Raw genomic sequence first — 23,394 nt, forward strand, 5'->3', positions numbered from 1 at the left:
TTATGAAATAATATTTTGTATAATGTCTATACTTTTGGATTTTCAGTCTCCCAGTTTTATTCCTCGGGGAGCTCTGCCAATACTCATCTGAACGCTTCCTTAAGCAAGAGACACAACACTTGATTATTCTTTACCTCCCATCAGTTCAGGGACAGATGTTGAAAGGAAAATCTGCTTCATTCCAAGTTCAAAGAGTGTATTTTGCTAAAAGTCATGTCTGAGGCAGAAAAAGCAGTATATCCGTTTCTTTATATGAAAAGATATTTTAATCTTCTGGATCATGGTTTTTGGCCATGTTCTTTGTTTATTGTTTCATTCAGCTTGTGACTTCGTAAAAAGAAAGGGTCACTTTCTCATGGAGGTAATTTAGTTTTTCATTTTCCATAAAATCACATGGTAACTATTTGGGGTGGCACTCTCAGCTGGAAAACATTTACCATTTTTAAATAAATATGTTTACTGCAATTAAATCAATTATAGCTTATTCATCCTGAAGTCTTAAATTTTCTTAAAGTTTTATTGAAAGCATACCTTGTGTCCTAGAAAGCAATTCACTCTTCTATTGCAGATTTCAACACTGTGGAAACTGAAGCTCAGAATGATTAAAGGATCTTCACTGATGGCAGACAGGTCTTGGATTTCTTATCCTAAACCCACTCCTGTGCTCTTTCCAACCTGCTGTTTCACCTCCGTTTTCAAGGAAAAATCTATGATTTAGTGGTAAGTAATTGATCTCTACATTTTTATTCAAAATGTGGTCTAGCAACCAGTGCTATGCCCCACCCCCAACCCTGGCAGAATGTTCAAAAACAGAATCTTTGACCCTAGCCCAAACCTATGAAATCAGAATCTGCATTTTAACTCTATTCTTGGAAGAGTCATGTGCATGTTGAAATCTCTAATATACTAAGTTCTCAGATTGGACTTGTAATTGATGGATGTATTTGCTTAGAGTAGCCTCTCAGGCTTTATAGAATTGGAAAACAACGTATGTGCATATATGTTTTCATTTCAATTCATAAAGCTGTTGATTGTTCTTTAGCTTAGCTTGTTACATGACAGAAGTTTAGCATTACAGATAACTAAAGAGATAATTACTTAAAATCAAGTAAAACCTAGGAATGATCTTTAACATTACACTGACTATGGGATAACCTGAGTTTTTAGGTCCTGTCTTAATTGGAGTATTGGGCTTCCCTCGTAGCTCAGACAGTAAAGCATCTGCCTGAAATATGGGAGACCTGGGTTCGATCCCTGGGTCGGGAAGATCTCCTGGAGAAGGAAATGGCAACCCACTCCAGTACTCTTGTCTGGAAAATTCCATGGATGGGGGAGCCTGGTAGGCTACAGTCCATGGAATTGCAAAGAGTTGGACACGACTGAGCAACTTCACTGGTTAATTGGAGTATAATAATAGGGACTATGATGGTATAAAAGGACTTTTAGAAATGAAATGGGAAGGTGTGAAACTGGGCTCTCCCCTTCCACTGAGAAATAGGCAACTCATTACAGACTCAATCTTAAGACATCCTTTGTAAGCATAAGTTAAAAGCAGGGAACATTTCTTGTCTTCTTATGTGTGAATTTTCATACCAGTGATAAGAGCAGGTCTGGCATCGCAGACTTAAACTGTTTTATTGCTGTTATGGAATGTCAGAGCGGGGTGACCTTTGAACACTGGATTTTCATCCGTCTCTTATTTTTCCTCCTCTCCATCCATACAGTTTCTACCTCGTCCTCCTTCCTCTCACGACTCCAGGAATTTATTAAAATACCTTTTTCTGTAAAATAATTTTCTGTTTAACAACAAAAATGCCTTTTCAAAAAACAAAACAATCTCAAAACCTTCCCTCCTGCTTAAAACCCCCAATGTCTTCTATTTTTATAAGATTAAGTAAAAAATTCTTAATATACCTACATCTTTTAAAAAAATATTGATTCATTTATTTTTTATTGACATATAGTTGATTTATAATGTCCCAGGTGTACAGAAAAGTGATTCAGTCACACACACACATATATGTATGTGCATGTTGCTGTTCAGTCGCCTAAGTCGTGTCCTGCTCTTTGTGACCCCATGGACTGCAGCATGTCAGGCTCCTCTGTCATCCACTATCTCCCAGAGTTTGCTCAAATTCGTACCCATTGAGTCAATGATGCTGTCTAACCATCTCATTCTCTTCCACCCCCTTCTGCTTTTGCCTTCAATCTTTCCCAGCATCAAGGTTTTTCCAATGAGTCAGCTCTTTGCATCAGGTAAATCCTGAAAAAGACCCCTACATATATGTGTCTTTTCCATTACAGGTTATTATAAGATATTGAATATAGTTTGTTCTATACAATATGTCCTTATTGTTTATCTATTTTATATATAGAAGTGTATATATGTTAATCCCAAATTCCTAATTTATCCTTCCCCTTCCACTTACCCCTTCAGTAACCATAAGCTTCTCTTCTGTGTCTGTAAATCTGTTTCTGTTTCGTGAATAAGTTCATTTGTATTATTTTTTTTTCAGATTCCACATGTAAGTGATATCATAGAGTATTTGTCTTACTCTGAATAGTCCTACATCTTAATGTTCACCCTGATTTGACTCTTACTCAACTTACTAATGCAATGTGTGATCCTTGATTGGTCCCAGATAAGAAAAAGAAAATTTCAATTCTATAAAAGACATTAATGGGACAATTAGAAAAATTTGAATAACTTCTGTATATCAGAAGTATCATATCAATGTTAATGTCCTGCTTTTAATCTTGGTAGTGTGTTTTTTCAAGATAACATCTTTCAGTTTAAACAGGTATCATGTTCTCTGCAGCTTACTCTTAAATAGTTCAGGAAAATAAGTATAGTATACATATGCACACACACAGAGGAAGAGTGAAAGAGGCACACAGATAAACATAGGCAGTAGAGTAATATTTAGAGAATTTAGGTGAAAGGATTTTAGGATTTCTTTGTACAGTATTATTACTGTAGCTATTCTGTAAGTCTAAAATTTACATGAAAAAGAATTTGAACACCTGGTCATGTAGATCATTCTTTTGTCATTACACTTAACATTATGAAATCTTAATCTGTAGAATATCTGCATGATTTAGTTTTGAATGAAATGCAGGCTTATAAACAATAAGCATGCTATGATTAAAGTTATATAAACTGTGCATACACATATATTTTAGAATAGAAAATAGACTGAAACAGTAAGCTTATAAATGGCAAAGATATAATTCCTTAGCAGTGAGATTTATGGGTAATTTTAATATATTTTTCTTTTGCTTGTCTATTTTTTCTTAATTTATTCAAATGGCTGTATTATTTGCTAAAATGAAAAAAAATAGAGTTATTATACTTGCCAATTCTTCATTAGATTTAATTCCATCTTGCTTAGAAATTAAAATCACAAGTAATAAATTTATTCTTCATCTCAATTTGCAAAGTGTTAGTGCCTATTTTAACCTTGCTGAAATCAGAAATACAATGGTTTCCCTTGTATTTGGTTTTTCCTACTTGTTGACATGGAGAAAAGTTGAAAAAAATCTCTTGTTCTTTCCCAAACTTTAACCAATATTTCTCACCAACTTTAACACTTGGAGTTTAACTGAAGCTGCTAAAAAAAAGAGCCAAGTGAGACATCTGGATAAGTATATATGCAGTTGTCTTGAGCCCATTTGGCAAAGGTGCTAAACAGTGTCTTGTCAGGTACAGAGAGAAACTAAAGACACAAAGGCCCTAGATACTGTGTCTATTGAAGGGATACGAGTAGTTACATTTTTATTTAATGAATAATGCCACTTAGTAATTGACTTTGGCCCCAATAAGACCGTCATGCACCTGAAAAGGTGATTAAGCAATTTGGAGCTTTCATCAAAAAGGACAAAAGATTAAGAATTTGAAAAAGGCTGGATGAACTTTTTCTTAGATTTTATCTCTTTCTCATCCGTTGTCAGACTTGGGAGAAAGACTGTACTTTTTGAAAGTTAAAAATACTTTTTTCTTATTTTTTTTCTAGTTAAAAGCCATAAATATCGTAGATAAATTAGAAAACACAGAAAAGAAAACAGAAGGGGGAAACACTTGGTAATTCCAGAACAAAAGATGACAAGTCATTTATACATTTATACATTCTCCTCAAGCCAAATATACATGCAAATACACATATATATTTTATTAACATGGGATCATATTATTTTGTAAATAAAGGTTTTTCTAGGTAAATGTTCCACTGTATAATTTTACCATAAACAACTGAACCTGGTTCACATTTATTTCATATTTATGTCATTTCAATTTTTTTTCTCTCTTCCCTAAAAAGGACATCATTTTGATGACTATCTCTATAGCTAAATCTCTGTGCACTTAAATATTTGCCTAGGTCAAACTCCTGGAAATATGATTACTGTGGTTTTTTCTAAGGAATTTTGATACGTATTTCTTCTTTCAGAATGAAGCAATGTTGTATACTCCCACTTTGAGAAACAACCTTATCCTGCATAATCTTGCCCATTATTTTTAATCCTGGTAAAGCTGATAGTTGAAAAATACTATGTATTCTAAATGGCATTTCCTTGCTACTAGAGAGAGTAAATTTTTTTCCTATCCTTATTAGCTATTTATATTTATTATGTAAATTTTCTTCTCTAACTTGTAAAATACTAAAATATGTGAATGCTAGAGATGAGTTCTTTTTTCTTTCCTTTCTTTTTTTTTTTTAAACTGGGAAACACATTATCAAATAAAATATTGGAAGGAAACTCTGTATATAAAGTAGATAGAGTGTAGCCACACAAGTTGAAGCAGACTGCGGGGGAAGGAGAACAAGAGTCAGTGAAATATTGCTGAGCAAGGGAGGAGAAATTTGCAGAAAGAATGGAAGGGAGAAGGGTTTGAAGGCCAGGAGACCAGGTTGTTGTTGCTGTTTAGTCACTAAGTTGTGTCCAACTCTTTTCTGACCCCATGGACTGTAGCCTGACAGGCGCCTCTGTCTATGGACTTTTTCAAGCAAGAATACTGGGGTAGGTTTCTTCTCCAGGGGATCTTCCAAACCCAGCGATCAAACCTGTGTCCCCAACATTGGCAGGTGGATTCTTCACCACTGTGCCATCAGAGAAGCCCAGGAGATCAGGAAAGGACATGTAATCATGCCAGTGACCAGGACGACATTGTCTGTATTTACCATGAATTGGGAAAATTTCAAGTAAATCTGATTACTGCTTTCTCCTTCCCTCTTACTGACTCTTTTGAGAAGTTCTTCAAACTTGGAGCATGTTCCCAGACTTAATTCAGTCTGACGTAGGAAAAGTCAGGGATTGACTTCTGTAAGGCTAGAGTTGCAAAGACAGGAAACACTCAGTTCAGTGCTTCTCATACTCGAATATGCAAACTTGCCCTGAGACTTATTAAAAACATAACATTGAGGTGGGGGGTTATGTTCTGCCTTTTTAATAATCTCCCAAGGGATGCCCAGGTCGTTGCTCCATGGAGTACAATGAGGAGGAAAATCTGGTCCAACTCCCTTATTTCAGAGAAAAATCCCTGCAGAATGAGAAATGTAAAGACTTCCATTATAACTATCTGTATGGCAAGACCACCTCCCCCAACAACACAAACAACACACAACTACCTGGGATGCTGAGTAAAAGGTAATCGATTATGGCTGATTCACTTTGCTGTAGAGAAGAAACTAACGCAGCATTATAAATCAACTATGCTCCAATAAAGAAAATAATTTAAAAAATAAAAGAATTTACACAAAAAAGACGACAGGTAACTGGTGTGTTACTGAAAGCACACAACTGACCTTGAAGTAAGAAATCTCCAGGAACACTAGGAAAGAACTGAAAACTAAAGAATAAGTACATGAACTGCAATCGGACACATTGAGAACCACTCACCTAATTTTCTAAGTGACTTCCAGAGAGCGAACGCGACTTGATCAAAGTTACGTTTTTGCAAACCCAGTGTAAGCACTTAAATATTAGCCAATAGAAACTGAGGAAGATATGTTTGTATTATTTTTCAATAAAAAATTATATAATTTTTAAACATACTCCATTTACAGGTATTTTAGAATATTGACTATATTTCCCATGTTGTACAATACATCCTTGTAGCCTATCTCATACTCAGTAGAAACTGAAGATTTTGGCAAATAATAATGGAGGAAGACTTATATATCAGATTTAAAACAACTTAATGCTACTATGATTAATAAAAACAAAAACAGACAAATACATCAGTAGATCAGCATAGAGAGCAGATACAGTAAACCTGTAAATATGTATTTTCTTTGTATCTGTGTAGCCTGCATTTCAATTCAGTGGAGGGGGGAAGGTAAATTTAATGATGATAATGGGACAGCTTACTTTCTTTGAAGGAAATCAGAAATGGTACACTGCAGTCCAAATGAAAAAAATATGAAATAAATTATGTAATAAATTTAAAACACAACAGTGAGAGGAAAATAAAGGATACTCTTTGTATAAATCTTAGGAATCCAGAAGCCCCAAATATCAAGAGGACAAATTTAATCACATAGAATAAAAATTTCTGCACAGCCAAAGGCACTCTTTAAAACAAAGTCACAAAATGAACAGTAATCTAGGAGAAAAAACCTAATGCTTATTGATAAAGGAATGCTACAATTAATGTAAAACAAGTTTCCCAACAAAAAAATCAATAAACCCAAACAACTCATAGAAAAAATTTTAAAAATACAAACGGATAGTCTGGAGAAGAAATGCAAATGGGAACTTAAAGGCAATTGGAGAGATGCAAATTAAGACTATTATGTCTACTCTGCCTGACCAATGGTGTTGGTTTAGGTTTGAACTATTAAACTCATGAGAGAAAGAATAGGGTTTACTCAGCACCATGTTTATTTCACTCTATGACAGGATAAATAAAGGGCAACAACAAATCATGCATGGCACAAACTGACTGGGGTCTTCTGACTATTAAGCAGAATTTGCTGTATCCTTTTATTCTCTACACACTGAGGACATGTATGGTCACAGGGACAAAACTGAGCTCTTGGATGCCATGAGCCCTGGATTTGAATACCCTGCTAACTGTACTAGTGCTGGTACACCAACAGCTGAACAATATCGTTTATTTTTTTACTTGAAAAAGCATCTTGATGATAATGTGCAGGTGTTTGGCCCAGTACAGTGACCTCAAGCTTCTTATCATTTATCTTGGATATGATTTGGACATAATTCTAGTTGTTAGCAACATTAGTCAGTTCAGTTCAGTAGCTCAGTCATGTCTGATTCTTTGCAACACCATGAACTGCAGCACTCCAGGCTTCCCTGTCCATAACCAACTCCCGGAGTTTATCCAAACCCAGGTCCATTGAGTTGTGATGCCATCCAACCATCTCATCCTCTGTTGTCCCCTTCTCCTCCTGCTCTCAATCTTTCCCAGCATCAGGGTCTTTTCAAATGAGTCAGTTCTTTGCATCAGGTGGCCAAAATGTTGGAGTTTCGGCTTCAACATCATTCTGTCCAATGGACACCCAGAACTGATCTCCTTTAGGATGGACTGGTTAGATCTCTTTGCAGTCCAAGGGACTCTCAAGAGTCTTCTCCAATACCACAGTTCAAAAGCATCAATTCTTCGGCACTCAGCTTTCTTTATACTACAATTTTCACATACATACATGACCACTGGAAAAACCATAGCCTTGATTAGATGGACCTTTGTTGACAAAGTAATGTCTCTGCTTTTTAATATGCTGTCTAGGTTGGTCATAACTTTCCTTCCAAAGAGTAAGCGTCTTTTAATTTCATGGCTGCAATCACCATCTGCAGTGATTTTGGAGCCCGGAAAAATAAAGTCAGACACCGTTTCCCCATCTATCTGCCATGAAGTGATGGGACCAGATGTCAAGATCTTAGTTTTCTGAATGTTGAGCTCTAAGCCAACTTTTTCACTCTCCTCTTTCACTTTCATCAAGAGGCTCTTTAGTTCTTCTTCACTTTCTACCATAAGGGTGGTATCATCTGCATATCTGAGGTTATTGATATTTCTCCTGGCAATCTTGATTCCAGCTTGTGCTTCCTCCAGCCCAGTGTTTCTCATGATGTATTCTGCATATAAGTTAAATAAGCAGGGTGACAATATGCAGACTTGACGTACTCCTTTTCCTATTTGGAACCAGTCTGTTGTTCCATGTCCAGTTCTAACTGTTGCTTCCTGGTCTGCATACAGGTTTCTTAAGAGGCAGGTCAGGTGGTCTGGTATTCCCATCTCTTGAAGAATTTTCCACAGTTTATTGTAATCCACACAGTCAAAGGCTTTGGCATAGTCAATAAAGCAGAAATAGATGTTTTTCTGGAACTCTCTTGCTTTTTCAATGATCCAGCAGATGTTGGCAATTTGATCTCTGGTTCCTCTGCCTTTCTAAAATCAGCATGAACATCTGAAAGTTCACAGTTCACGTATTGCTGAAGCCTGGGTTGGAGAATTTTGAGCATTACTTTACTAGCATGTGAGATGAGTGCAATTGTGCTGTAGTTTGAACATTCTTTGGCATTGCTTTTCTTTGGGATTGGAATGAAAACTGAACTTTTCCAGTCCTGTGGCCACTGCTGACTTTTCCAAATTTGCTGGCATATTGAGTGCAGCACTTTCACAGCATCATCTTTCAGGACTTGAAATAGCTCAACTGGCATTCCATCACCTCTACTAGCTTTGTTCATAGTGATGCTTTCTAAGACCCACTTGACTTCACATTCCAGGATGTCTAGCTCTAGGTGAGTGATTACACCATCGTGATTATCTGTGTCTTAAAGATCTTTTTTGTACAGTTCTTCTGTGTATTCTTGCCACCTCTTCTTAATATCTTCTGCTTCTGTTAGGTCCCTACCATTTCTGTCCTTTATTGAGCCCATATTTGCTTGAAATGTTCCCTTGGTATCTCTAATTTTCTTGAAGAAATCTCTTGTCTTTCCCATTCTATTGTTTTCCTCTATTTCTTTGCATTGATCACTAAGGAAGGCTTTCTCTCTTATCTCTCCTTGCTATTCTTTGGAACTCTGCATTCAAATTGGTACATCTTTCCTTTTCTCCTTTGCTTTCACTTCTCTTCTTTTCACAGCTATTTTTAAGGCCTCCTCAGACAGGCTTTTTGCTTTTTTGCATTTCTTTTTCTTGGGGATGGTCTTGATTCCTGTCTCCTGGACAATGTCGCGAACCTCCATCCATCATTCACCAGGCACTCTGTCTCTCAGATCTAATCCCTTAAATCTATTTCTCATTTCTACTGTATAGTCATAAGGGGTTTGATTTAGGTCACATATGAATGCCCTAGTGGTTTTCCCCACTTTCTTCAATTTAAGTCTAAATTTGGCAATTAGGCGATCATGATCTGAGCCACAGTCAGCTCCCGGTCTTATTATTGCTGACTGTATAGAGCTTCTCCATCTTTGGCTGCAAAGAATATAATCAATCTGATTTCAGTATTGACCATCTGGTGATGTCCACATGTAGAGTCTTCTCTTGTGTTGTTGGAAGAGGATGTTTGCTGTGACTAGTGTGTTCTCTTGGCAGAACTCTATTAGTCTTTACCCTCTTTCATTCTGTACTCCAAGGCCAAATTTGCCTGTTACTCCAGGTGTTTCTTGACTTCCTGCTTTTGCATTCCAGCCCCCTATAATGAAAAGGACATCTTTTTTGGGTGTTAGTTCTAGAAGGTCTTTAGGTCTTCATAAAACTGTTCAACTTCAGCTTCTTTGCCGTTACTGGTCAGGGCATAGACTTGGATTACCGTGATATTGAATGATTTGCCTTGGAAACGAACAGAGATCATTCTGTCGTTAGCAACATAAGAAAGATTTAACCAAATGTCAAATATACATGTGTGTATGTGTATATATACATGTGAGAAAGTGAAAGTGATAGTGTTAGTTGCTCAGTCAGGTCCAACCCTTTGTGACCCCATGGGCTGTAGCCCGCCAGGTTCCTCTGTCCTCATAAGGAATTCTTTAGGCAAGACTACTTGAGTGGGTTGCCATTTCTTTCTCCAGGGGAACTCTCTCATGAGGAGGCCTTACAAATAGCTGTGAAAGGAAGAGAAGCGAAAGCAGGGGACAAAAGGAAAGATATACGCATTTTAATGCAGAGTTCCAAAGAATAGCAAGGAGAGATAAGAAAGCCTTCCTCAGTGATCAGTGCAAACAAATAGAGGAAAACAATAGAATGGGAAAGCCTAGAGATCTCTCAAGAAAATTAGAGCTACCAAGGGAATATTTCATGCAAAGATGGGCTCGATAAAGGACAGAAATGGTATGGACCTAACAGAAGCAGAAGATATTAAGAAGAGGTGGCAAGAATACACAGCAGAACTATACAAAATAGATCTTCATGACCCAGATAATCACAATGGTGTGAACACTCACCTAGAGCAAGACATCCTGGAATGTGAAGTCAAGTGGGCCTTAGAAAGCATCACTATGAACAAAGCTAGTGGAGGTGATGGAATTCCAGTTGAGCTATTTCATATCCTAAAAGATGATGCTGTGAAAGTGCTGCACTTAATATGCCAGCAAATTTGGAAAAGTCAGCAGTGGCCACAGGACTGGAAAAGTTCAGTTTTCATTCCAATCCCAAAGAAAGGCAAAGCCAAAGAATGCTCAAACTACTGCACAATTGTGCTCATCTCACATGCTAGTAAAGTAATGCTCAAAATTCTCCAAGGCAGGCTTCAACAGTATGTGAACGGTGAACTTCCAGATGCTCAAACTGGTTTTAGAAAAGGTAGAGGTACCAGAGATCAAACTGCCAACATCTGTTTGATCATCAAAAAAGCAAGAGAGTTCCAGAAAAAACATCTATCTCTGCTTTATTGACTATGCCAAAGCCTTTGACTGTGTGGATTACAATAAACTGTGGAAAATTCTTCAAGAGATGGCAATACCACACCACCTGTCCTGCCTCTTGAGAAACCTGTATGCAGGTCAGGAAGCAACAGTTAGACCTGGACATGGAACAACAGACTGGTTCCAAATAGGGAAAGGAGTACGTCAAGGCTGTATATTGTCACCCTGCTTATTTAACTTATATGCAGAGTACATCATGAGAAACACTGCGCTGGAGGAAGCACGAGTTGGAATCAAGATTGCCAGGAGAAATATCAATAACCTCAGATATGCAGATGATACCACCCTTATGGTAGAAAGTGAAGAAGAACTAAAGAGCCTCTTGATGAAAGTCAAAGAGGAGAGTGAAAAAGTTGGATTAAAGCTCAGCATTCCGAAAACAAAGATCATGGCATCCGGTCCCATCACTTCATGGCAAATAGATGGGGAAACAGTGGAAACAGTGGCTGACGTTATTTTTTGGGGGGGTGGAGTGTGCCGGAGTCCAGCTCCAGCAGGTCAGTGTTCCCTCAGGATGGACGGCGTTGGCGATACGAATGAGAAGACACAGCGAGTCGTGGTGTTTCCAAGTGTCTTCTGACTTTATTGTTTTTAAGACAGCTTTTATATTTTTAGTGGTACATAGAAACAAATGTAAAGTATAGAGTCATGCCAGATCAGCTCGATGGATCAGCAGTTTTTGATCCATATCAGAACCAGAACACTGTTTGTGTTTCTAAGTTATAAAAGGTTTAAAATTGTTTACATCATCTTCTGGCCCAGAGGCCTGCTAACATCTTGTGACTCTTTTATTGATAAGGGTTGACCAGCCAGGACACTTTTGTATCAGACACAGCAGCAAAGAATTCATTAGTAGAAAGTTTCAAGGTAAAACCTGTTTTTGGTAATTTACTCTATGCCTTGAGCTTAACAGAAAAGAATGTGGTTCCATAAAGTCATAGTACAGCAAGCTGAAATAATATAGCACAAAGGTCAGTTCTTAGCAAAATCACCAGCTGAATTAACGATTGTCTTATTATTTGTATTAAAGCTAAACTTTTATTTATACAAATCTCTAATTGTTATGTTTTCATTATATAGGCTAAATACATTAAGAGTAGAAAAGACATAATTAGTAAGTATAGACTAAGTTACAGCTTTATAAAGCAACATTTCTTATATTTTCTAACAAGCCTTTCTTTCCTACAGAGGGCTCTGTGCCCATTGGGGCTTTCTGTGTGGAGGCTCTCAATGCTGTTCTGTTGTTAAGGGGCAGTCAAACACATTAGCTCCAAAGGCACAGGTACATTTATTAAACAAACCAATATGCTAGCAAGAGGAATTTAGATTAGCATATTTTATATTCCAGATAATTTTATTTAGGGTGCTACCGTTCAGGGGCCTTGTCGATTGAGATTTTAGATTGATCTATTTTAGAAGAGAATCAGGAAAAGCCTTTTTTCTAAGTCACAGAAAATAAGAAGAGGTTTATTGTAGCAAACATCAGAAAGACAGATATCATCTTTAAGGTGAGTGCTGGGGGCAGCCTTCCAAGAATTCCTGAGGGCTGAGAAGCCGTGCTCAATCAACCCTTTACCTCATGACTCTGTCATGGGTGGGATCTCGTGAGCTGGCTCCCGGCAGGGGTGGTTCCAAAATCACTGCAGATGGTGACTGTAGCCATGAAATTAAAAGATGCTTACTCCTTGGGAGGAAATTTATGACCAACCTAGATAGCATATTAAAAAGTAGAGACATTACTTTGCCAACAAAGTTCTGTCTGGTCAAGGCTATGGTTTTTCCAATAGCCATGTATGGATGTGAGGGTTGGACTGTGAAGAAAGCTGAGCCCTGAAGAACTGATGCTTTTGAACTGTGGTGTTGGAGAAGACTCTTTAGATTCCCTTGGACTGCAAGGAGATCCAACCAGTCCATCCTAAAGGAGATCAATCCTGAGTGTTCATTGGAAGGACTGATGTTGAAGCTAAAACTCCAATACTTTGGCCACCTGATGAGAAGAGCTGATTCGTTTGAAAAGATCCTGATGCTGGGAAAGATTGAAGGCAGGAGGAGAAGGGGACAACAGAGGATGGGATGGTTGGATGGCATCACTGACTCAGTGGACATGAGTTTGGATAAACTCTGGGAGTTGGTGATGGACAGGGAGGCCTGGTGTGCTGTGGTTCACGGTGTTGTAAAGGGTCAGACATGACTGAGTGACTGAACTGAACTAAATGTGATCAGAATGCCACCTCTAATCACGGGTTAAGTCAAGTTCTTGATAGCATCAGCTTCATCAGAGTTGACTTGTTGCTCCTGGTGTGGCTATGAGAACTTTACAGTCAGCTCTGACAGATTGTCAATAAGCTTCATCTAGATCCTCAATAGGAATACTGGCTAATGCTTGCTCGCATTTGCTCTAAGCTGAAAAAACAAGTGACAGTGCCTATCTGCTCCATAAAATATGGGAGAGTCTTTGAGATCTACATCTTGGATTCCAATACTCCCAGTGGTCTGTGTTCTCCCTGGGGAGGGATTCGGGGGGATTGCCTCATGAGAGTGTCAGAGCAATCCTGGGGGTTCCCAGGGCACAATCAGCTGAACCCTGTGTGATCAGGGAGACCTGATCAGGGAGACCCATCGGAATGGTGTGCATGAAGCTCCTGAAAGTTAGATTTCTGAAATTAGATCATAGCTAGCTTTGATCTGTTCTGGAAACAATTGAGAAGACCCACTGTGAGGTTCTGAGGCTTTCCAGGTTCAGCGGGAAGAGGATGAGAAAATCCCCCATCTCCAGGGACTGGATTAGTCCTGGAATGCCAACCCTTCCATTACGGACCCTGGCTCTCACTAAAGAACAGATTTTGCTTAGGCATAGCTGTCTGTCTTTGGCAAATTTTCACAGATTTTGGCCTATTTAAAAGGACAGCCCTGATACTTAGAAGATTCGTGGGTATTTAGGTAAATTATTTATGGTCTGAAATCTTGTACATCCACTCTTCAAAGGAGTAATGCAATATGGATGAGAACTGAGTTCTGCCTCAATGCATAAACCATGCTCAGCATTCTTCCATAATGGCCTTCTCCGTGTGGAGTCTTGACAGCCTCTGTGATTTTTAAACTTTTATGGCCCCAGAATTGCTCAAGGTGAAGCAGGTGTCCAAGGAATTTCATTTTAGTGGTAACTTCCTTGTGAAATGCTTATTTGATTCACTTCTTTATTAGGATATATCTGTGCTGAGTTCTCAGCATGAGAGCAGTGGCTATTATGATTATTTCAAATTCTAAAATAATACTGTAAGGAGGTGCTTTTTTCTCATTTTGCCAGAGAATAAATTTAGACTATGAAAAATCGGATTATTTGCCCTAGATGACACAGTAAACACTTTTACAAACTCAAATTTGATATTAAATTAATTATTCCATTAGTCCTAAAATTCTCAAACTTTAGCATGCATCAGTGTTACCTGGAAGCATTTGTAAAATGCAGATTTCTGGGCTCCATCACCCAAAAATTTGTTCTTCTCACAAATTCCCCAGTGACGTTGATGCTACTGGCAGGGACCACAAAGAACCACTGCTCTAGACTATGCTGAGGTTTTGGAAACTCTGATCTGCTATAGTTTATTTGTTAGAAGCTTATATGCTTTCTAGCTTGTAGAGTGCCATCAACATCTTTTATAGTGTTATGTATGTGAGTCATTCAAGGACAGTTCTAGGTTGTGTTAGATCAAAGTGTTTATTCTTTGGACTTTCCTTTATGAAAGAAAGACTGTCTCCAAGGGAATGTTATGTCACTCGATAATTTGTTTTCATTTTCCTGTGAATACAGGATAAAATCTTGCTTGATTCTGACTGAAATAATTTATCCTCTGATATCTCTGGAACAGGTCTGAAATAAAACAATTTTTTTTTCCTTTGAAAAAAGGAAGTTAAACCCTGAGTATATCCTCTCTGTTTGGGAATGTTGAGTACCGTGCCCCCAGCTTTTTGATGATTCTGACTGTTAGTCTTAGCTCCCTATTCCATATCCCTGTGATCAGGCCTAAGGCCCATCTCAAGAAGCATTCATGGTTCTCATTTGTCAAGTCAGAGTGATGCTTCTGCATGGGTCAGATTAGTTAAGAGATATGAATGAACTTATAATTCTTCTAAAATATGAAATGCAAAATGTTTTTTAAGTTTTTAAAACTTTTTTGACTGAGTGGCATCTTAGTTTCCCATCAGGGATTTTACCTACCTATCCCACCCCGCATTGGAAGCACAGAGTCTTACCACTGGATTGCCAGGAAGTCCCAACAGTATTGTATTTTTAAAAGATTTAAATGAGTAGGGGCAAAACTATTTTGCTAGAATAGTCTATCTCTAGAAACATCAATATAAAGAACTAATTGCTCTACTGAAATATTCACAGATGAACAGAAACTCAGCTTGCTCTTAACACCTATGGGCGATACATGTCTCTCTATTTCAGAGGTCTTGAAGGTCCTTGGTTATTTTCAATAGGTCATATGCTATTTCTGCTGGCAGCAGTCAGTGGGGTTTCAGTGTAGCTTTGCTTTTTGAAAGCCATAGAACAACTCTGCCATGATTCACATATCAAAAAGTTAAGTTGGCTGTAGCCATAACATTATTTCTCAAATATAACTTAATGAGTGGCCTACTCATGCTATTTATTGCCTTCATTCTAAAAGACATTTAAGTGCTGAGCTGTTTTCTTAAACTAAAATATCTGACATTTAAAATAGCATTACCTTTATCCCCAAGATTACATTAAAATGATGGTTTCGGTTTTCACTTAATTCTTCACTAAATGACAGTGTGATAGTTGAAACACGGCAAAATTTCTGGGGAGCCTTTTGAGAGGAAGCAGAAATTAGTTGCTAATGGAGAAAACCCCTACACTCAAAAATTCATCATATATTCTGTATCACTTTGCAGAAAATACCTAAATTACTCATAAAACTTTAATGAATGAGGCCATTTTTGAAGCCATAAAGCATAAAATAATGTTGAAAGTCTTGAAGTGAAGATAAAAATGTTGCTTAATCCGCACCCCGCCCCCTTTTGACCCAGTTTCTAGCAGAAAACTCTCTTACACAGTTGTTCTCTTTCACTCCTCTTTTCTGAGTGATTGATGTGTAGGGAATTTTGCTTTGCCTTGGGTAACTTTAGAGAATACATCTTTTGCTCACTGGATTCTGCACATGTTTATTTCTGTACTATTTTCTGGCTCCAAAGGGCAGGATGCTGTCATTGGCTTTTTTTTTTTTTTTCCTTTTTCTTTGTGCCAGTCTCCTCCCCTTATCCATCTATGGTCATTGTCGGAAATGGTCAAGCATTTACAGACTGGCATTCAATTGGAAATTCTTTATAGCATCAGTTGGAATCCTGATGGGAAAATGAAAACTACATTAGTCATTGAAAATAAAATAGATTTGATTTGGGATATCACTACACAGCGAAGAGTTGAAAGAGCAAAAAGAAAACCAGGTAGCCTAGAATAATAGCTACAGGAAGAGCCTGGGATAAAGAGGAAACAGTGAAGCTGAGGAACACAGAGTAGTTGGTTTGAGGAACTAAAAAGAAGCTGCAGACTTGGACAAGGGTCATTGCTATAGCAGCTACAGCGGTAGGGACCTAGGCTGAACGGATGTTCTTTGTTCCCTTCTCCTGCTTTCTGGGGCTGCTCTCAGAGTGCTGCCTTTTGATGGGAGGTCGCAGTCAGCCATCCAGCATGGGAATCTGGGAAACAGAGTTGGTGTAATTTGAGCTCCACTGTCTCAGAATATAGAATGAATGTGGAGGCATGAGCAAACTGATAACTAGTCAATAGTCACAATAATTTTTTATGCAAAAAGAGTAATTTCTTAGTATACATTTCCTTATTAATATAGTAAGGTCCTGTAATGAAATATATAATGAAGTTTTATCAAATGGCATTTTAGGTTACTAATTTTCAGCTCTATATGCTTTTCATTCTGTAATTCATGGGTTTCTGATTTCTGCCTGTCTCTTGGTATCTTTGATAAGCACTATTTTATTTGATTTTTCTTTTGTAATTTTTAACTTTCTATTTTGTATTGGGGTATATCTGATTAACAATGTTGTGGTAGTTTCCGGTGAACAGCAAAGGGACTCAGCCATACATATACTTGTATCCATTTCTCCCAAACCCACTCCCATCCAAGTTGGCACATAACATTGAGCAGAATTCCATGTGTTATACAATAGGTCTTTGTTGGTTATCCATTTTAAATATAGTAGTGTGTACATGACCTTCCCAAAGGCCCTAATATCCCTTCCCCTGGCAACTATAAGTTTGTTTTCTACGTCTGTGAATGAGTCTTTTTATTTTAATTTTTTAACTTTTTATTTTATATTGGAGTGTAGCTGATTAATAATGTTGTGATAGTTTCAGGTGGACAGCAAAGGGATTCAGTCATACATGTACATGTATCCATTCTCCCCAAACTCTCTTCCCACCCTGACTACCACATAACATTGAGTAGGGTTTCTTGTGACAGCACTATTTTAAATTATTATAGTAAGTTTGACACATAAATATTATACATACATATACACACATATAGGGTAATTTAGAGTATGGGATTTTCACCTTCTGTGCTGATTTTAGAACTTAATCCCTATATAAGGGGCCACTTCATGATATCTAAGAACTTGGGACAATTTGAAACATGTTAAAGCAATTTAAAAATAGCTAAAGTATATAAAAATGTATTTACTCTAAAGAAAAAGAAATTGAGAACATGAAATAACCCATGAGCCTTAAGTTTCTAAAGTTATTTCCATACAATAGTCAATTCTTTCCTTAAAAATTTTAGTGCTGGACTGAGATAGCAATGAAACTATAAAATAAGTTTTACTCTCAACACATGTGACTTCAATCAACCTAGTTTTCTTGAACTGTATGAATTGGAAATGTTTTAGTTGGATGGATGAGAAAAAGGAACCCAGAAAGAAATGAGCATGAGCTAGATGGGGAGCTCATTCCAAAGAATTATGATGAGAATCTACACTATCCAAAAGGCCAAGATGCTTTGAGGTCTGCTTTGTCTATATACTTAAAGGAAGATATTTGATTCCTTTGGTGGGTGGTGGTTTAGTTGCTAACTACTGTCTGACTCTTACGATCCCATGGACAGGCTCCCCTGTCCAATGGCTCCTCCAGGCAAGAATACTGGAGTGGACTGCCATTTTCTTCTGCAGGGGATCTTCCCGACCCAGGGATCTAACCCTCGTCTCCTGTATTGCAGGCCAATTCTTTACCAACTGAGCCACCAGGGAAGCCCAGAGAAATCACCAAATTGCTTATGAAAATGAGGCAGGAAGCATACATAGTGTAAAAAGCACTAACTGAGACTTTTTCTAATGGAATAGTAATAGAACTGAGGCTCTTTCTTTATAAAGAAAAACTAAGAGAAAGCACACAGCTGGAAACTGGATTTAGGGCTCAACTTTCTCCTCTGTAAAACAAAGAAGGGAAGAAAACAAACCATCTTTTTCAGATCAGAGACTCTGGTGTTTTTATTTTTACTGAAGCTAACACAAACTGCTTTCGAAACAAGAAAATAAACTTGCTTCCTTTTCTGAAGCATTCCAGCCCACCTGACCCCTAAACACAATCCAAGTTCTCATTATGTCACAACATTTGCATTTTCCCAGACATACCTTTTCTTCCATATCATTGCTCCTACTTTTCTCAAAACACAGAAAGTCCTTTCTTCCTTTACCCTTTCTGTTGAAATTCGACCTATATTTCAAGACCCATTTCGAATACCATGAGTTTCATAAACCCTCTAAGATTCCCTTTGCTTTATTCAATTGCTTCTTCTTTCTTAGAGCATTGTGCCTTATTATTTTCTCTCTCCTTTATAAATAAGTCCTTACTTTAGCAGATATACTTCTCTGATGATGCTACAGTAGACTACTATACATGAAGCCTTATACTCTTTTTTTTCCAGAAAGTCATACCTATTTATATGAAGAATTGTATGCTAAAAGAGCTAGAGAGTTAGAAGGTGGACTGTTTTAGATACATAATACACCTTTTTTTCTTTAAAATGAAGTAGCTAATGTTTCTTTTCCTTCCCTTCCTTCTTCCTTTTACCAATCCTTCCTTCCTCCCTCCCTCCCTCCTTCTTTCTTTCTTTATATTTTTCAGGTTATTTATCCTCTAACAGTGATTTCTATTTTTTATTTAGAGACTCAAAAGTTTAGGTACTTTTTTTTCTTAGAGTGGAAGCATATCTCAACAAAGCAAATACAATTGAAACCCTATATACCAATAACCCAATATACTTACTCTGAATAATTTTGTTGAAGAAAATAAGTATATTACGCTCTAATATTATATCTTTAAAGATATTGTAGAATTAAGTAGTACTACAATTCTTAAAGTAAAAAATAGAAATATTTACATGACTGTAGAGATCAGATGAAACATTAAAACATTTTGTAGGGGTATCTCCTATGGCTCAGAGGATAAAGAATCTGCCTGCAATGCAGGAGACACAGGAGATGTGGGTTCAATCCCTGGGTTGGGAAGATCCCCTGGAGTTATACCTCTTTAAAACATTTTGTGAACTGTATGTTGCATTTGCTAAATTGTAGAAGTTATTTTTCTTGTGATGAATGAATAAGAATCCTTATAATATAAAGCCACATTTAAACATAAGCATCAAGTTGCTCTTAGCATATGAAACATTTCAGGGAAATAAAGAATACTACTTTATCTAAAATGTCTCTTGTATTGCTCGTATAGTATCTCATTTTAAGAAAACTAAATGTGAGATCTAAAACTCATTTGCACAATGTGCACTGAATTGATACCAGTAAAAGGAACTATAAAATAGTGGGAGTGACAGTGATCTCACGTCAGGCACATCTGTATCCCCCTCTTACCATCTCTTAGCCTCGCTTCTGTGTGGCAGATGTGGTGTAACCAGGCTGGTAGGGTAAATAACCCCTTTAGTGGCGGGGCTGGATATGAAAAAGGAGGCTCTGCTTTTCTGGGGACTTTTTCTTGTGACCTGATGGTTTCCTTGTCCTCAAAATAGTTAAGCCACAGCTGGCATTATCTAATTTTAGTTTTCTCCTTTCATCACAGACCTTAATGATTTCAGTCAGTCAGTCAGTTTACTTGCTCAGTCATGTCTGACTCTTTGCAATCCTATGGACTGCAGCATGCCAGGCTTCCCTGTCTATCACCATCTCCTGGAGTTTGCTCAAACTCATATCCATCGAGTGGGTGATGCCATCCAACCATCTCATCCTCTGTTGCCCCTTCTCCTCCTGCCTTCAATCTTCCGAGCATCAGGGTCTTTTCCAATGAGTCAGTTCTTCCCATCAGGTGGCCAAAGTATTGGAGTTTCGGCTTCAGCATCAGTCCTTCCAATGAATATTCAGGACTGATCTCCCTTAGGATTGACTGGTTTGATCTTCTTGATGATTTAATGACACATAAATTGCATTCCCTGAGTTTAAAGATGGAAGCAGATGCCCCTGTGGTGCTATTACACTCACATAAAAGAGTCTCATGATAAGTGAGCACCATATAGAATCACTCTTCTTTTAAATTTTTGTTTTAAGAGTCTAAATGAGACTTTAAAATGTCAGAAAAGACCTTGGAGGCTATGATATTTTAAATTAAACCAATTATTTCCAATAAAGGAATGAGATATACTTAATTTTTAAAATTCCGACATCTCATGACTTTTTCATTTACAGGCTATATGCTTTTATGCAAGATTTTTCTTAGAGTCTTAGCGTTATTTTTTAATAGTCTTTGAAGTCTTAGAAATGCATTTGATTATTTAAAATAATGTTTTAAAGATAGCCATACGTAATATTTCCTTTTAGAATACATTATTTAAGAGAACTAAAATCTCAAATGTGCCAATGGAAAACGTTTTACTTGCAAAAGACTTTTTTACCTATCTGCTGTAGTTACAGTATGCCTTTCCCTATCACAGAATCATTTTTAATAATTTTCTTTGCTAGTGATTCCTAAAATAATAATTTGTATTTCTGCAGAATTAGAAACTTTTATGCATGTATATTTGTATGTGGGCATGCAGGCAAAATTATGGGAAAAGATATTAATGTGTACAGTAGGACTCTACTGTACACATCAATAAATTCCTGATTTATTTTTGTTTTATATATTTATCTATACTTCCATATAAAATAAAACACTTGTATGTTTAAATGAGACCATATATTTTTATCATATTATTAACTGCGAAGGAGTATTGGTAAATAGCACTTGTATTCATTCATTTGACATTAACGGAGTACATAGTAGGTGCCAGAAATTGAGAAAAACAATGGGGACATGAAGAAGATAGGATCCATGCTCTCAAGGAACACTGAATCTGCAGCCTAGAGAATGCACACAAAAATACATAGACTATCGTAAAACAACACAGTCTTGTAGCTGAGTTTAGTTAAATGAGGTATGAGAGTACATAGCAGCAGAATTTCCCCAGTCTTTTAGGATAGAGCAAACGAAGCTTCCTGGATGATGCGCCAGCTGAGTCAAGAAAGAATGATGTGCAGAGGTGTGACTACTTGAAAGAGAGTATTTTATCAGGGGTTCATTCAAAGCATTATTTCAATATGACTAAAATGTCAGTATTTGCTATATATTAATACATTGCAGTTTGACTGAAGTTAGGCTACAAGGCAAATGTAGTTAGAGATGAGGCTGCAGAGACTGGCAATTCCAAACCATGGATGGCCATACTCAGAGGGAGATATTTTATTTTGAAGTCTGTAGGAATCCAATGGGCTATTTTAAGCAGTTTTGGAAATGAGAAATAGCTTGATTAGCTCTGCATTTTACAAAGACCATTCTCGTAATAGTGTGGTAGAAATACTGAAGGTGAATAAACTAGGGGCCAGGAGAAAAGGTAGGAAGGTGTATAAATGGCAAGGTTCTGAGCTTCAGAAACTGTGCAGGGGGATAGCATTTGACAGAACCAAAAGACCTTTTGTGGGGAGACTCAACAGGTTTGATGGCCAATTATATGTGAGGAGTAGGGGAGAGAGAAGAAACAAGCATTCAGAATTCAGAATCCAAGAATTTATAATTCTTGGATTCTGAATTAGGCGAGATGGTGATTCCATTGACTGAAAATAGAAATGGTTTGGAGAGATGATGAAACGTTTTGTGTGATCCTGTGGCAACTAAGATGACCCTTGAAAAAGTAGATAGAGAAGTGCAAAGGCATTTGTTGGGGTCAAGTATTTTGGAGAAACCCCTAGGTTGGAAGAATAGATCTGTGCTTTAGCCACCCAATATCAATTGAAATCCAAAGCGTAGATAAGGCCACCTGGAGACATCAATATATTATAAAGAGGAGAAAAAGAGCAAAGATGAAACTCTGAGAAACACTGTCTCTAAATGCGTAACTGAAAGAAAATGAATCCGTGCAGGAGGTTGATACATGGCTGCAGATGTGGATGGAAGAATAGGTGAGAATTAAATCATGGAACCCTTCCAGGAGACCATTTCAAGAGAAGTTTGGTCCAGACTTCTATATACTTCAGAGGAATTATGAAAGTGGTAAAAAAATTCGCCTGCTAATGCAGGAGACTCAAGAGATGCCAGTTCAATCCCTGGGTCAGGAAGATCCCCTGGAGGAAAAATGGGAAACTGCTCCAGTATTCTTGCCTGGAGAATCCCATGGACAGAGGAGCCTGATGGATCCATGGGGTCACAAAGAGTCGGACACGACTGAGCATGCATACAGCAGCAACAAAAGTAAGATTAAGGCTGAAATGTGTTTATTTTATAAGGAAAGTGGAATAACTGATCACCTTTGTGAGAAAAATTTCCCTGGAGAGATAAGGATAGAAATCACATAATAGTTGGGTGAGGGCAGAATGGAAAGGAGAATATGTAGACTTTTTTTTTTTTTTTTGATATGGACCATTTGTAAAATCTTTATTGGATTTGTTACAGTATTGCTTCTGTTTTATGTTTTGGTTTTTTAGCTTTGAGGTATGCAGGATCTTAACTCCCTGAAAAGGATAGAATACTCACCCCTTGCATTGGAAGGGGTATTCTTCAACACTGGACCACCAGGGAAGTCTGTAGATCGCTTTTAAAGAAGTTGGTTACAGAGGAAATCAGGGAGATTAAAGGATGGCTAGAAGACTCTGGAAATTAGACAACATTTAATTTTTTATAATGGAAGAGAGATTTATATGTATTTATATATGAATAGAAAGGAAGCAGTAGAGAGGGTTGTTGAGTGTGCAGAAAAAAAGAAAGATATTGTGAGGTTCCTAAGGAAGAAAATACAATTTAGGACACAGTTTGGAGGATTATGTTTGACTTGATATAATATCAACTTACTTGTGAAACTGGAGAGAGATGATAAGAGCCAGTGGAGATACTGTTATTTATTGATGGACAAGGATGGGGTAAAGGCAGGAAATTGAATGGTGACCTATATCTTAGGAAGTAAGTGAAATCTCTTCTGTGATAAAAAATAAAATAAAATA

The sequence above is a fragment of the Giraffa tippelskirchi genome, chromosome 2, assembly GCF_054371585.1.
Source record: "Giraffa tippelskirchi isolate mGirTip1 chromosome 2, T2T-mGirTip1v1.2.pri, whole genome shotgun sequence".
In the NCBI taxonomy this organism is placed as follows: Eukaryota; Metazoa; Chordata; class Mammalia; order Artiodactyla; family Giraffidae; genus Giraffa; species Giraffa tippelskirchi.